We start from the raw sequence: 14,626 nt of genomic DNA, 5'->3' as shown, positions 1-14,626 counted from the left end.
AAATAATTAATAATGGGTTATTTGTGTAGGTTTAGGCATCATGTACATACAAGCCTGTAACTTACACATGAGTCATTTACTGCCAGGCGAAGGAGGGGAAGGGGATGACAAGGCATGTGCTTGTGGATCCATTGTGTCGTAAATTGCATTGGTAGCCACAAAAAATGTGACTGCATTTCACACACTTATGTGTCTATCTAGCTTACACCTGAATGATGATCAAAATGTGAGCCAATGTCATTATCAAAGGTGTTTTGGTCCCTACTTTATAATACTGTCCATGCGATCCATCAAGTAATACAGAATGAATGTAATCTGTATTTGTTTCTTACCGAGTTACGGATTCCTAGTTACTATGTGATGTACACATACATACTAGCTCTGGTGTCATTCTGTGCATAATGGGTGATTCAGCGGTTTAGGGACGGATGTTCAGAACCCAATAAGACCCTTTCACTGTGTCTATTACAAATAGTTTTTTCCCCAACCTTGAAGAGCACCAGGGACACCAATTGCGTGGTATACAGAGCTATACAAACTACATTTTAACGGCTTATGACAAAATCAACTGGGACTGTCTCGTGAACACTAATGAATCACTTACTATGAGATTGGTTAAAGGTCCCATATCGAAGAGCAAGCCTACTCCCCAACCCAAGCCTTGGCTATCTTTACGCACTCATACCCCAGCCCAACCACAGCCACCGCCCCTAGAACCTTATGCCTTTTTTTGACCATTTTCGTTGCCTCATCCAATCTGTTATTTAGCCCTTAAATTTCATCCTTGTGCTAGTCACCCTTTCATCAATTTTTTCTCATTTTGTTTCCTCTGTTTTTTTTCTCCCATATTTTAGTACACTGCTTTCCCTAGGCAACACCTGAAAAGATTGTACAAAAACATGAGGGAATTTGAATGCTTGTATTTGCCGTCTGAAATGTGTAGGGCAAAATCAAAGACAAATAGACTCCCTCAATTCAAAATTAAGAGGCACTAGAATAATGCCTTATTTTATTCCTGTGTGTGTGTTGGCTTTCATTTGTCCCTGCTGAGGGATCCTTTAATAAAGAATTCAACTTTGTGCCACGTAGAAAGTCTTGCCGGAAGTTTGTGCCATTAGATGGTGGAGGAGTGCATTGGCGACGTGCGCAACACGTTTCTTTTTCTTTTCTTATATACAGTGCTGGTCATTGGGGCGGCTCTCGGCAGATCTGAGATCCGGCACCAGATATGGAGCCGGATCCGGGATACGGCCACAGTCAGCCGCCCAAGCCCATGAACCGCACTGGAATACTTAAAAAAAAAAAGTTTGAAAAAAAAAGTGCCAGCGACAGCAGCAATGTCTTTTACCGCCGGCTTTGGCACTGGTGTGTAATGCACAATGTTCGCTACATGTACAACTGATTCCTTTCATGTACATGTAGCGAGCATTACACACCAGTGCCAAAGCCGGCGGTAAAAGGCAATGCTGCTATCACGGGTGTTTTTTTTTTTAACGTATTCCAGCATTGCTGGATGTCCATTACGAGCCCTGCCCCCTCTAGACCATGCCCCTCGGGCACCGCCCCGCCACAAAACTCCTCCCCGACCCTTGTGTTGTGGGATCCCCAACACATTTTTTCCATTTCCACCACTGCTTATATGTATATATGTATATATACTAATAAAGAAAAAAGCGCATTAGCTCGCGCTTGGGATAGCACTCACAGGAACCCCTCGATAATGCCTGAAATAAAGACTGTCGATGAAAAAAAGGTGGAAATGCCAATTTCAGTTTATTTTCGTAACATGGACTGAGAAAGAAACACTGAATAACGCGTTTCGTAACATGCCGGTTACTTCTTCACACACACACAATATATATATATATTGCATGGCCTGCGGTAGTGGCCATGTAGTTATGGTTAAGTAGCTAAACCCATAGGAAGAGCACTTTTTGGGCGGCTTTTAACTTCGCTCCCTCTGGATGAACCCTCACCAAACTTTGCAAAAAAGTATATGGTCCACTCTTATGCAAAGTTTGGTGAGGTTTGGTCAAGGGGGGGCAAAGTTATAGGGGGGGTCCCAAAATGTATTTTTTTCCCATAGACTGAATGGAGAAAAAAAAACTTTGCTCACGCCTACAGCCCAAACCGCTGGACGGATTGTCACCAAATTAGCGACAGGAGCGGCGGCTTGGTCCCGAAAGTGTGCTTTTGTAAATTTGGTGGAAATCCATCCAGTAGTTTTTTTTAAAAAGACCAAGACGTAAGTCCCAAAAAATGTGTGATATCTATGTCCGCTCCACAGACACTTCCCTGTTCGCTCCGCGGACAGGACTCCGATTGGCTTAGAAGGCAACGTGGTGTCCACGGACATCGGACGTGTCCACTGAGTGGATGGTGAAAAGTGTGAAGTGCGTCAGATTTTTGGAAACGCCATCTTGGATTCACGGACAGCGACCAGTGTCCGCAGACATCGCAATTAAAAAACACAACATTACATTTGTCAAACTTATCAAATAATCTCTGGGGAGGTGAGGGGTGATGTCATCAATCATATTTGTGATGTCATCTTCGATGTCATGGGTGTTATTCTTAGCAGTGCACAGTGGTGGTGCGAGTTATGGTTGCTTAGCTTACTATAACTGGCGAATTTCAGGGTTTTTTTGGTTTTACTTGTAACCATAACATCCCTTTAACAAAGTTTTTTTACTGAATTTCATAGGTTTTTAGTAGCGCAACTTAACCATAATGTCCCTTTAACAAAGTTGTTTTACTAAATTTCATAGGTTTTTATTAGTGCAAATTAACCATAACGTCCCTTTAAATGGATGAAGGCCATTACCACCCTATGTTCCCAAAGTTGGAACCCGGGGTGCTAAAAAAAAGATTTTTCTTCGGTGTAGGAAGGAAAATCCTTTACCAAGATGGCCACCATGGAAAGGGAAGGCGGGGTTCCATACAGGGCCCCTCTTCGCTTTCCATGGCAGCCTACAGAAGGCAAAAAGAGAACTCTATGAACATATTACCACAAGCACATTTTTCTTCCTTTTGAAATCTATACCAATTTCAAATAAATTTACCACAAAGTCAGTCCCAGGAGGACATGGCCACTTTAACCCCATGTTTTGTCCCTCATGGTCATGGCCAGTAGCCAAATTGTCCAGATCATTACCTTATTTTATGACCCGGACAATGTGGCCACAGGCTACACCTCAGTCACCAAAGGTATACCACTATTTTTTGTACCTACATTATGACACTGGTCAAAAAATAAAACACAGGCACATTTGCAAAAACATGCTTTTAGGTCCTTTTCAATGCTCCTTACACAAGTTTGCTGGAAATCCACCCATGTTTTATTTTTTCAAAAGTGTCAAATATATGCACAAACAATCGTCATATAACCTAGCCCCCACTTGACAAAATCCATTCAGACTTTACAAAAACATTTATGTCTAGAGCTATAATCTTTTTGCAAACCTTTGTGTAGATTTGTCCAATGGCACCACATTAATAAGCCTATACAATATTTTGGGACCCCCCTCTAGTTTTGCCCCTCTTGACAGAATCCCACCAAACTTTGCCAAGAGCGGGTGAAGTGCGCGGTTTTTGTTTGCTCGTGTCACTACCTCTGCTGCGGTCTTCACTGATACGTGTTTCGTCCAACGCGTGTGCACAGACTTCTCTGCTGTGTGAAATCTCCTATGCGCGTGCGCTTTGCAACGTGAACTCTTCTACGCATGAGCGTGGTCTACACTGCAACTTGCTTCCTTTAACACTTGTGCGCGATTTCCGCAGCTATGTGTTATCTACACACTTGTGTGCGTGGTCTTCACTGCTACATGTTTTCCGTTAATGCCTGTGCGCGGTCATCATTGCTGCGTGTTTTTCTTCAACGCGTGTGCGTGTTCGGATGAAGCGCGTGTGAGCTCGGATTCATCTGTTAAGAGCGTGCGTACGAGTTTGAAAAAGTTACACCGATACGTGCTTCATTCAATGCGTGTGCGTGGTCTTTGCAGCTACGTGTCATCTACAGCATGTGTGTGCGGTCCTCGCAGCTATGTGTTTTCTAAAGCGCATGTGCGTGGTCCTCGCAGCTACATGTTACCTACATCGTGTGTGTGCGGTCTTCGCAGCAATGTGTTTTCTACAAAGTGTGTGCATGGTCTTCACAGCTACGTGTTTTCTACAACGCGTGTGCATGCTCTTCGTAGCTACGTGTTATCTACAGCACGTGTGAGCGGTCTTCGCAGCTATGTGTTTTCTACAGCGCATGTGCGTATTCACATGAGGTGCGTGTGAGCTCGGATTCATCTAATTTCTGCGTGTGTTTCTTCAACGCGTGTGCGTGTTCGGATAAGGCGCGTGTGAGCTCAGATTCATCTGTTAAGAGTGCACATGCAAGTTTGAAAAAGATACACTACTACGTGCTTCCTTCAACGCGTGTGCGAGATCTTCTCAGCTATTTGTTATCTACAGGGTGTGTGCATGGTCTTCGCAGCTATGCGCTATCTACATCGCGTGTGTGCGGTCTTCGCAGCTGCGTGTTTTCTACAATGAGTGTGCGTGGTCTTTGCAGCTACGTGTTATCTACAGCGCATGTGTGCGGTCTACGCAGCTATGGGTTTTCCACAGCGCGTGTGCACGGTCTATGTGTTTTCTGTTAACTCCTGTGCGCGGTCATCATTTCTGTGGGTTTTCTTCAACACGTGTCCGTGTTCGGATGAGGCACGCGTGCGAGTTTGAAAAGGAAAGTGTCTGCGCGTTTTGACTGGCGCTGTATATGTCAAGAGCGGGTGAAGTAGTTGTGCGCGTGTGCTTTACCATGTGAACTCTTCTATGTGTGAGCTTGGTGTACACCGCTACGTGCTTTCTTCGTGTTCGGATGTGTTAGACTTAACACGTTTTTTTGCATCTTGCAGCCATATTCCATCCCATCCTCATCACCCCTCACCTCCCCAAAGATTATTTGATAAGTTTGACGAGTGCAATGTTGTTTTATTTTTATATGTTTTACTGCGGTGTCCTATGTCCACGGACCTAGGACGCAAATCCAAGATGGCGGGTGTCTCCAAAAATCTGACGCACTTCACGCTTCACCCCAGCCAATCAGAGAGCACGTCACATGTCCACGGACATGACGCAAGCCGCTTGGCCAATCCGTGTCCTGTCCGCGGAGCGAACATAGATATCGCAAATTTTTTCCCCTTACGTTTTGGTCATTTTAAAAAAAACGACTGGACGGATTTACACCAAATTAACAAAAGCACGCTTTTGGGACCAAGCCACTGCTCCTGCCGCAAATTTGGTGAAAAACCGTCCAGCGGTTTGGGCTGTAGGCGTGAGCAAAGTTTTTTTCCCATTATGTCCATGGGAAAAACAGAAGTTTGGGACCCCCCTGTATAATTTTGCCCCCCCCCCCGGACCAAACCTCACCAAACTTTGCATACAAATTCAGAGTGGGCCATATACCTTTTTTGCAAAGTTTGGTGAGGATTCGTCCAGGGGGAGCGAAGTTATAAGCCGCCCAAAAAGTGCTCTTCCTATGGGATTAGCAATTAAACCATAACTACACAGCCACTAACGTGGCTGTGTAATATATATATGAGAGATATGAGAGAGAAACTTTATACCTTGGTACAAAGTATGTGGATATGTGGAGTGCACTCCAAGAGGCAGTCCGGAGAAAGTAGTCTGCTCCAAACATTGAGCCAAAACACCAGTAATATGCCGGCCAATCAAAAATTCCTTTATTTAATAAAATGTCATGGACAAAAATTAAAGAACACGAAAGCGACGCGGTTCGCGGTAAGCACACCGCTTGGTCACGTTTGGTGTGTAAACAGAAATGAAGGACTTTTTAACTGGCGTACTCTCTATGGTTGTGGTGTATAGAGTGATGTACTGCTCAAAACTGCCTGCACACAAGATCCGCCATTTTGGAACGGTGTGTGTGTCAAGGTGAGTACAATTTGACATACATGTATTTAGCGAAACATTTGCTTAGCAGGCATTGTTACACATATAAAGACAGAATCTTTAGCAATACAATGTTGATGTCATTGCCAGATCAAATGTAATGGTCATGTGGAGTTGAGGCATCAAGAACGTATTGAGTGTACATACTCTCATGTCTCCATGTGTACGGCTTTATTACTGTTGCTATCCCTAATTCGGTAAAGCACACAGAAGAACAAGTTACTTCTTACCTTGTAACGTTCTTTCAACGGGATGTTCCTCCAACGTATTCCTCATCTTAGATATCTCCTTCCAGCGCTGCTGGCCTCGGAAATTTTTTTCTCTAGAGGGCGCTGCGCGTCGACGTCCTCCGAGTCGATGTCCCTCGACAGCCGCCGTATCGACGTCGACATCATCCTGCCTGTAAAGGCCGCGCGCAGCGTCCGTTGCTGAGTTCCGTTTTGTAGCCCACAATAATTCTTTCTGGACTAGACTAATCACCCTGAAGGAGCGTAAGCTGCAACAACAAGGGAAGTAGAACTGCGGGGATGGATGGGAGGGTCGATGAGGAATACGTCGGAGGAACATCCTGTCGAAAGAATGTTACAAGGTAAGAAGTAACTTGTTCTTCGAAGGGATTGTGTCCTCCGACGTATTCCTCATCTTGGATAGGCTCCCATAGCAGTATTCTATTATTGGAGGAGGGAGTACTGACTTCACGCTGTCTTCTATTGATGAATAGAATGTAGTACAGCCCTTCCAAACCTAGTCTCTTGACTGGAGGAGGAATCCAAGTTGTAAAATCGTGTAAAGGTATGGACAGACGACCATGTAGCGGCCGCACAGATGTCTTTAACCAGCACACCTCTTTTGAGGGCCGATGAAGCTGCAATACCTCTGGTCGAATGAGCCCTAAGGTTTTGAGGGGGCTCTTTCCCTGCCAGTTTATAACATTCCAGATTGGCTAGAATGATCCATCTGGAAATGGTCTGCTTAGTTATTGGTAACCCCAGCTTGTGACCTGTGTAACCTACAAACAGCTGGTCTGTCTGTCTTATCCTGGCTAGTCTACTGATGTAAAAACTTAAAGCCCTTCTAGGGTCTAGCCTGTGTAACCTCTCTTCCTCTTTCCCCGGATGAGGAGGAGGATAGAAAGATGGTAGGGTAATCTTCTGTGTGATATGGAATTCAGAAACCACCTTTGGGAGGAAATTAGGCTTCACTTGCAGAACAACTTTGTCTTTGTGAAAGATTGTGTGAGGGGGTTTACAAGAAAGAGCTTGTAATTCGCTCACCCTTCTAGCAGATGTAAGTGCTATTAATAAAACAGTTTTAAGGGTAAGGAATCTTAACGAACAAGAATGGAGTGGTTCGAAAGGTGTGCCCATCAGGAAAGTTAGGACTAAGTTTAAATCCCATAGGGGAACTTGGAATGGTCTTGGGGGATAAACATTGGTTAACCCCTTTAGAAACTGTATTACCAAGGGTAACTTGAAATAGGATGGTTCTTCCGCAGTGCGCTTAAAGATGGATAGCGCTGCGAGATAGCCCTTAATGGTGCCAACTTGAAGGCCTGAATTCGCCAAATATAGTAGGAAAGACAAAACCATTGGTGTACCACATGAAAAAGGGTCGATATTCTGTTCTCTACACCAGCTGCAAAATCTGTTCCAACGGCAGCGGTATAAAGACTTTGTTGCTGGCCTCCTTGCCGTAAGCAACACCTCCATAACATCATCAGGGAGGTCCCAATCCTTGTACCTCAGCCTTTCAGAAGCCAAGCATGAAGGTTGAGGGTTTTGATGTCTGGATGGAGAACCTGACCTCCCTTCTGTGAGAGTAGGTTCTCTCTGAGTGGAAGTCGAATTGGAGGACAGATGGACAAGTCTAGAAGGTCCGGGTACCACGTTCTCCTGGCCCAATCCGGGGCAATTAGGATCATGGTTCTCCGGAATCTTCTCAACCTCCTGATCATTTGAGGAATGACAGGGACCGGTGGGAACGCGTACAGAAGCGGAAACTCCCAGTCCACTATGAACGCGTCTCCCAGAGCTCCTCTCGGGGGAAATTCCCTTGAGCAGAACAGATCGCATTTCCTGTTGAGGCTGGTGGCGAACAGATCCACCTGAGGGGTTCCCCAAAGGGCGAAGATCTCTTGAAGGACTTCCTGAGCTAGCTCCCACTCGTGGGAGACTGCTCTGCCTGCTCAGAGCGTCCGCTGTCAAGTTCTTCTCTCCGGCTAAGTGAACTGCCGATAGAGAGATTCCTTCTTGGATTGCCCAAAACCAGAGCTGCATCGCCTCTCTGCACAGGGGTAGTGATCCTACGCCTCCTCTTTTGTTGAGGTAATGCATGGCCACTGTGTTGTCCGTCATTATCAGGACGTTTTTCCCTTGTACAGCTGGCAGGAACGCCTTCAGCGCAAGTCTGATGGCTCTCAGCTCTAACAGGTTGATATGTAGTCTGGACTCCGATGGAGACCAACGACTGCTGATGGTCAAGTCGTTGGCGTGGGCTCCCCACCCCGTGAGTGAGGCATCCGTGACTACTGTTATCTCCGGCCAGGGTTGCCAAAAATGTTCTCCTTTCAGAATGTTCTCCTGACAGGCCCACCACTGAAGGTCTCGAGCCACCCTGTCGGGAACCTGAAGAAGATCTGTCATTCTCCCTGAGAATTGTGACCACTGAGTCCTCAGTGCCCACTGGAGGGATCTCATTCCCAGGCGAGCCTCTGGCACTAGGAAAATGCAGGATTCCATGAGGCCTAGCAACCTCAAAAAGTCAAAGGCTGGGAGACTTTGGGCATCTTGGAACTTGGTAACCATCTGTAGAATATCTTGAGCCCTCACCTCTGGTGGCGAGGCTTTTCCCAGGGAAGTGTCCAGGATCGCTCCTATGAACTGGAGTCTCTGCGATGGTATCATTTGTGACTTCTTTAAATTGAGGGAGAAGCCCAGTTTGTAAAGGGAATGGCACACATGATTTAGCTGGATCTGAGCTTGTTCCGAAGAAACAGCCCTGATCAACCAATCGTCCAGGTAGGGGTAGACGTGAATCCCTTCCCTCCTTAGACTTGCCGCCACTACCAGCATTAACTTGGTGAAGACCCTCGGGGCAGAGGTCAGCCCAAATGGCAGCACTCGAAATTGATAGTGAGAGTTGCCAATTGCGAACCTCAGGTATTTCCTGTGTTTGAGATGGATAGGCACATGGAAATAAACGTCCTGAAGGTCCAGAGATACCAACCAGTCCTGGAACTGAAGGGCCTGGAGGATCTGAGAAAGAGTGACCATCTTGAATTTGTCTTTCCTGAGGAATTTGTTCAATTCTCGCAAGTCCAAGATGGGTCTCAGTCCTCCGTCTTTCTTTGGAATGAGAAAGTAAGGGGAGTATCAACCCTTGTTTCTCTCCGCTACAGGTACCGGTTCTATGGCACCTTTCTCTAGCAGGTCCAAAATTTCCTGCAAGAGGAGCGGATCTGGAGCTTTCTGAGAGCTGATCCCCGGTGGATGACTCTGAGGTATGCGTAGGAAAGGCAGGCAGTTACCTTGGGCAACTGTTTCCAATGCCCAAGCATCTGACGTGATAGCCTGCCATACCGCCAGATGTTGAGTCAACCTGCCTCCTACAGGTGTCCTGTGAGGGAAGTCCTCAGAGTGGTTTTGGGGCGGCTGATGCAGATGCCGATGGTAAAGAGGCACCTGCTGTTGCTGCGGCTTTTGAATATCTACCCCGTCCACCTCGGGTAGTTCTTCTTTGTCCCCTTTGAGCCGGTCGTCCTCTACCTCTTCCGAATGCAGAGTAGAAGCGAAAGGACTTGCCCCTCGCAGAGGTTCCTGTGGGACGAAAAGGTGTCTGACGGATTGCAGCGCCTAGGGATTTTGCTGCTGCTTTTGAAGGTTGCAGTTTCTCTAAACTGTCATCCGCCTTTTTCCCGAACAAAGAAGAGCCATCGAATGGCATGTTCAAGAGCCTGGCTTGCACATCTGGGACAAGACCAGACTTTCTCAACCAAGCGAATCTCCTGGTTGTTGTACTTGCCGCCATTGCTCTGCTGATACTGTCAGCCGAATCAATGCCCGTCTGGAGGGATTCGCACATAGCGTCTTTACCGTCCTGTATGATATTCAGGAACGCATCCCTTTCTTCTCCCTCTGGGATGCAGTCAGCCGCTGTAGAAGCACACTCCCAAAGTGTATGGCTGAATCTAGCAAGGGTGCAAGTAGCATTAACAGATTTTAACGCCATGCTACATGCCGAAAAAACTTTCTTTGCCATAGCATCATATTTTATATCGTCCCTGTCCTGTGGGACAGTAGGATAAGCCGTCTTGACATCGGTAGAAGATGCTGCCTGTACCACCAGACTTTCTGGGGATGGGTGTTTTGACAAAAACTCCGGGTCTGTAGAGGATACCCTGTATTTTGTAGACAGTTTTTTATTTACTGCCGGGACGACATCTGGGGTTTCCCAGTTCGTCATAATCTTCCTCTGAAGAGCTTTATGAAAAGGCACCACAGGATCCTCCTGTGGGCTTTTGTCAAGAATATCCGTGAGTTCATCTTGTTGGAAAGATTGTGAAGGTGCTGACCACCCCATAAATTCCCCCGGGTCTGGCCTAGCAAACTCCACCTCAGGGGGAAGTGTCTAACCCACTTGCCTCATGTAAGGAATCATGAAGATCCTTTAACCTGCGTTCTTCAGAGGAAAATTCCTCTCTAATTGGGGTTACAGGTCCCTGCAACTCAAATGTGTCTTCCTGTTCAGACAATTCACCCTCTTCCATAATTGAGGACATAGTTCTCAATTGTTCTGAACTCATAAGGGGTGTAAATCCCATTTCCAAGGCAGAGGGTGCCTAACTTGTCATAATCGGCCTCGAAAACGTCGATGACGCCGACGTCGAAGGCTTCGAGCGTGGCGTCGAAAACAAAGGTGGAGGCCTCAATGACCTCGACAGAATTGGGATTCTGCTCGACAATCTCGAAGCCATCGTCATCGAGGACCTGGGGATAGTCACTGGGTGGGTCGTAACCGTGACCTTTCTTGGCGTCGACGCCGGTGTCGAAGCTGGCGTCAAGTCGACAGACCAGTGTGTCGAAGGTCCCTTCGACAACGGCGTCGAAGACACCGACCTCGCCGTCGACGGAACCTTCGAGGAAGGTTTGGAGGTCATAGTCCTACTCGAGGGTTCGAGACACGCTCGAGAGGTTTCCTTCGCCGGGTACTGCGACTCGCGGCGTTTTTGACCTTCGGGTCTTTCGACCAGAGCATCGCTCTCGGCAGTCTTCGAGGGGGTCGAGGCCGCTTTCTCGAAGACGCTCATCATATTTTTGCGGAATTCCTCCCATTCAGCCCGGGAACTATGTTTCGTGGGGCAAGGGATTCTCTTTGGCGAAACAGAGGAAGAGGAAGACGGAGAAGGGGATCTTCGACATCTCCTCTTCGAGTGCTTCGATCTCGAGGAGTGATGGGACCCACTCCGAGACCTGGAGCGCGAATGGTGACGAGGAGACGAATGTCTCGACTTCGTCGACGAAGAAGAAGCTTTAAAAGTCTTACCTTTCTCCAGCTTCCCCCTACGCTCCTTCAGGGCCTTAGCTGTCATGGACATACAGTCCTCGCACTCCGAACAATGGTGTTCAGCTCCCAAACACCACAGACAAACTCTGTGAGGGTCAGTCAGCGACATCTTTTCCCCACAATCTCGGCATTTTTTGAAGCCGGATCGAGGAGTTGTCGGTTCCGACGAAGAAGCCATCGAGTACGGATCGAATAACTCGAGGTAAATAGGTTTAACCTGACAAAACTGAGCAACGGTATTCCGAGGCACTGAGTAAGCGCGGAAAAACAGAACTGAGCAACGGACGCTGCGCGCGGCCTTTATAGGCAGGATGACGTCGACACGGCGGCTGTCGAGGGACATCGACTCGGAGGACGTCGACGAGCAGCGCCCTCTAGAGAAAAATTTTTCCAAGGCCAGCAGAGCTGGAAGGAGATATCTAAGATGAGGAATACGTCGGAGGACAAAATCCCTTCGAAATAGAGGCTTTACTGTACTGCACTGGCTAAAGTAGACACAAGGACATACCGTCTGAAAACCTCTGCAGCCCACATATTGCCTACAATTAATCTTGAGAGGCTGACATTATATTAGGTCAATCAATGTAGATCTGTATCCCTTATTAGTAATTGCTAAGATGCATGACGTATTATCTGTGCTATCTGCCTGGGAGGGTTCTCTGATGAATAACTAAACCATGCATAAGATGTGATATATGCTTGGTGATATGGTGTTGTTACTAAAGTGCATAGTGCACATAGCAGCAATATGTGCAAAGATACTAATGGCCGGCGTTACCATATTAAAGTGTTATATATATATATATATATATCTCCAGTGGAGGGGGGGGTTAGAGTACAATTTTGTTTGCAAAATTTCAGCCAAGTCCATCATATAAGTTAAAGGTTATTAGCAATTCATATTTCGGGTTTACGATGGAACTTGATACTCAATTATAGTGTGCCAACCGCTGCAGTTTAATACATATATTCTTTTTTAACTACTATGACAAGGGTGTACTTATGTACTTATAGCATACAAGTACCTGTTCCATTAAAATACAGCACCCCACAAATGGCAGAGTTTCACAAATACCAGGAACTCAGGTGAACTGGCACAAGGACTGAGTTTTGAATAACTTTAAATTGATAGCAGGAAACGCTGAAAGCTCAAAAACACTCTGTATCCAAGATGAACTGTGCATGCACTACTGGAACAATGCGCAATATACAAACCAGAGATACAGAGCAGCATTACATTTCGACATATGCTTCTTCGTTCCTTACAAATCATGGAACTGCACATAAAAACCAAGTGAATTATCCTGTGATTTTATAGGATGTTATAGGAAACTCGAATCTGGGTGTTTTCCATTTCGTGATGTTGTTTTGAAATTTAGGCTTTTTCCCCCTATAGCCAGGAACAGCGAATCTTGAATAGTTTTTAGGATTTTTTCCTCTATCCAGGAATCAGAGCGAAACAGCAGAACAGATTTACCCACACAGAAAGGGACTCCAACCCTAGGTGCTCCACCACCCCCATAGCCCCATAACACTCACAATTTAGCAATTGCTAGGTGTAGTTAACCAAAGGAGAAGGGACACCTAAGTCGCACACCCAGGAAGCATCATCCCCTCCGCCTCCAAATACCCTCCCTATCCAATCTACTAGCTATGGACAGTAAGACCCCTCTTGACCACGCCCCCTCGTCCTTAACCACAGTCCACCAAAAACAGCAAAGAACCAGAAGGAATGCTAGAACCGAGAAAACAAACTGGAAAGTGTTGCAGGTGGGCAAAAGCCCCTGCGACACAAGCACAATAGCGCAAACTCACTAAACTAGTAGAATCCAAAATACCACAACATGCCACGACACAGAACGGGTGATTCGAGAGAAAACTAGGAGAAAGAACAAATCAAATGGAACAACACCATGGCACCTCGCCAACAAATACAAACACGACAACGGAACACACACCCATAAGCACAACAGAAAATAGAACAAACTCCAAAAGAAGGGAAAAATCTTCATACCTAACAAACCTCACTACAGACCACCCACCAGAACAATTCACAACCCCCAACGGTACTAGACACTCCAGCAAGTTACCAGGAACACACAGGAAAAGACCGGAAACATCTGGAAGAAACAAGTGGGAAAACAACACCCTCATATGCCATATAGCAACAAAACTCTAGGGCACCTACAGAAACGGCAAGGAGATACAGAAGAAGAACCAGAAGAAGCCAAGAACCCAATACGAAACCTAGCAGATTTACTCAATGACGAAACAGACCCTATGTTTGTTTGTTTTATTATTTATAATGCGCGATCATACCCTAAGGTAACAGGGCGCAGCAGTTACATGAATATGCGAAGTTACAACAACAAGAAAATATACATACACACAGTAATAGTAATAGCAAGCTTATATACAAATATACAGATAAGCACATGTGGGTACAATATGTGCAGAGGGATGGAATATGAAAGGCTTAACACCTGAATGTGTTTGAAAGCCTAAGTTTTCAACCATAAAACAACCGGAAGTTTTGATAATGCAGGTCCATTCTGAGAGTTGGAGGTAGCGAATTCCACAGTTTAGCTGCTTTCACTGGGAAGCTGTTGCCCCCTATGGTGGAGCATTTAAAGTTAGGGACAGAAAGGCAATCTTTAGATACTGTTCTTGTGGATCTCAGGGAGGTCTGTCTGTGAAATCTATCGATCAAATAAATCGGAGCAGCGTTATTGAGAGATTTGTGAGTGACACAGATTTTAGGAGAATTTTGTCTTTGATAGAGAGCCAGTTATTCTGTTGGCCATGTGATGTGATATGATCTCTTCTGGAGATGTCCAATGCCGCTGTAAGAGCGGTATTTTGAAGAGTTTGTATTTTGTTAGTGGTGGCTTTGGAAGACCCAAGATAAAGAGCATTGCAATAGTCCAGGCGGGACAATATAGGGGCTATAGCGAGGGTCAACTAGTGTCGGACAGAAAGGGTTTGGCTGCACGGATCAGTTTACACGTGTAAGCCGGGGAGGAAGCTAAGGAGTTCACCTGTCTGTTGAAAGAAAAGTTTGAGTCCAGGTAAAAGCCCAGCGTTTTGACCTCTTGTCCTACTT

At 46.1% G+C, this 14,626-nt stretch overlaps 1 protein-coding gene across 2 annotated transcripts in view; it reads right to left on the bottom strand.

The window, feature by feature from the left end:
* Positions 1 to 14,626, bottom strand: part of LOC138472928 (protein FRA10AC1 homolog) — a 735,805-nt gene that overhangs the window by 364,809 nt on the left and 356,370 nt on the right. The window lies entirely within an intron of this gene.

The sequence above is a fragment of the Ambystoma mexicanum genome, chromosome 8 (genome assembly GCF_040938575.1).
Source record: "Ambystoma mexicanum isolate Mex_15411 chromosome 8, UKY_AmexF1_1, whole genome shotgun sequence".
Taxonomy (NCBI): domain Eukaryota; kingdom Metazoa; phylum Chordata; class Amphibia; order Caudata; family Ambystomatidae; genus Ambystoma; species Ambystoma mexicanum.
Note: the sequence above shows the minus strand (reverse complement) of the source record. Positions and strands in the feature narration are given on the sequence as shown.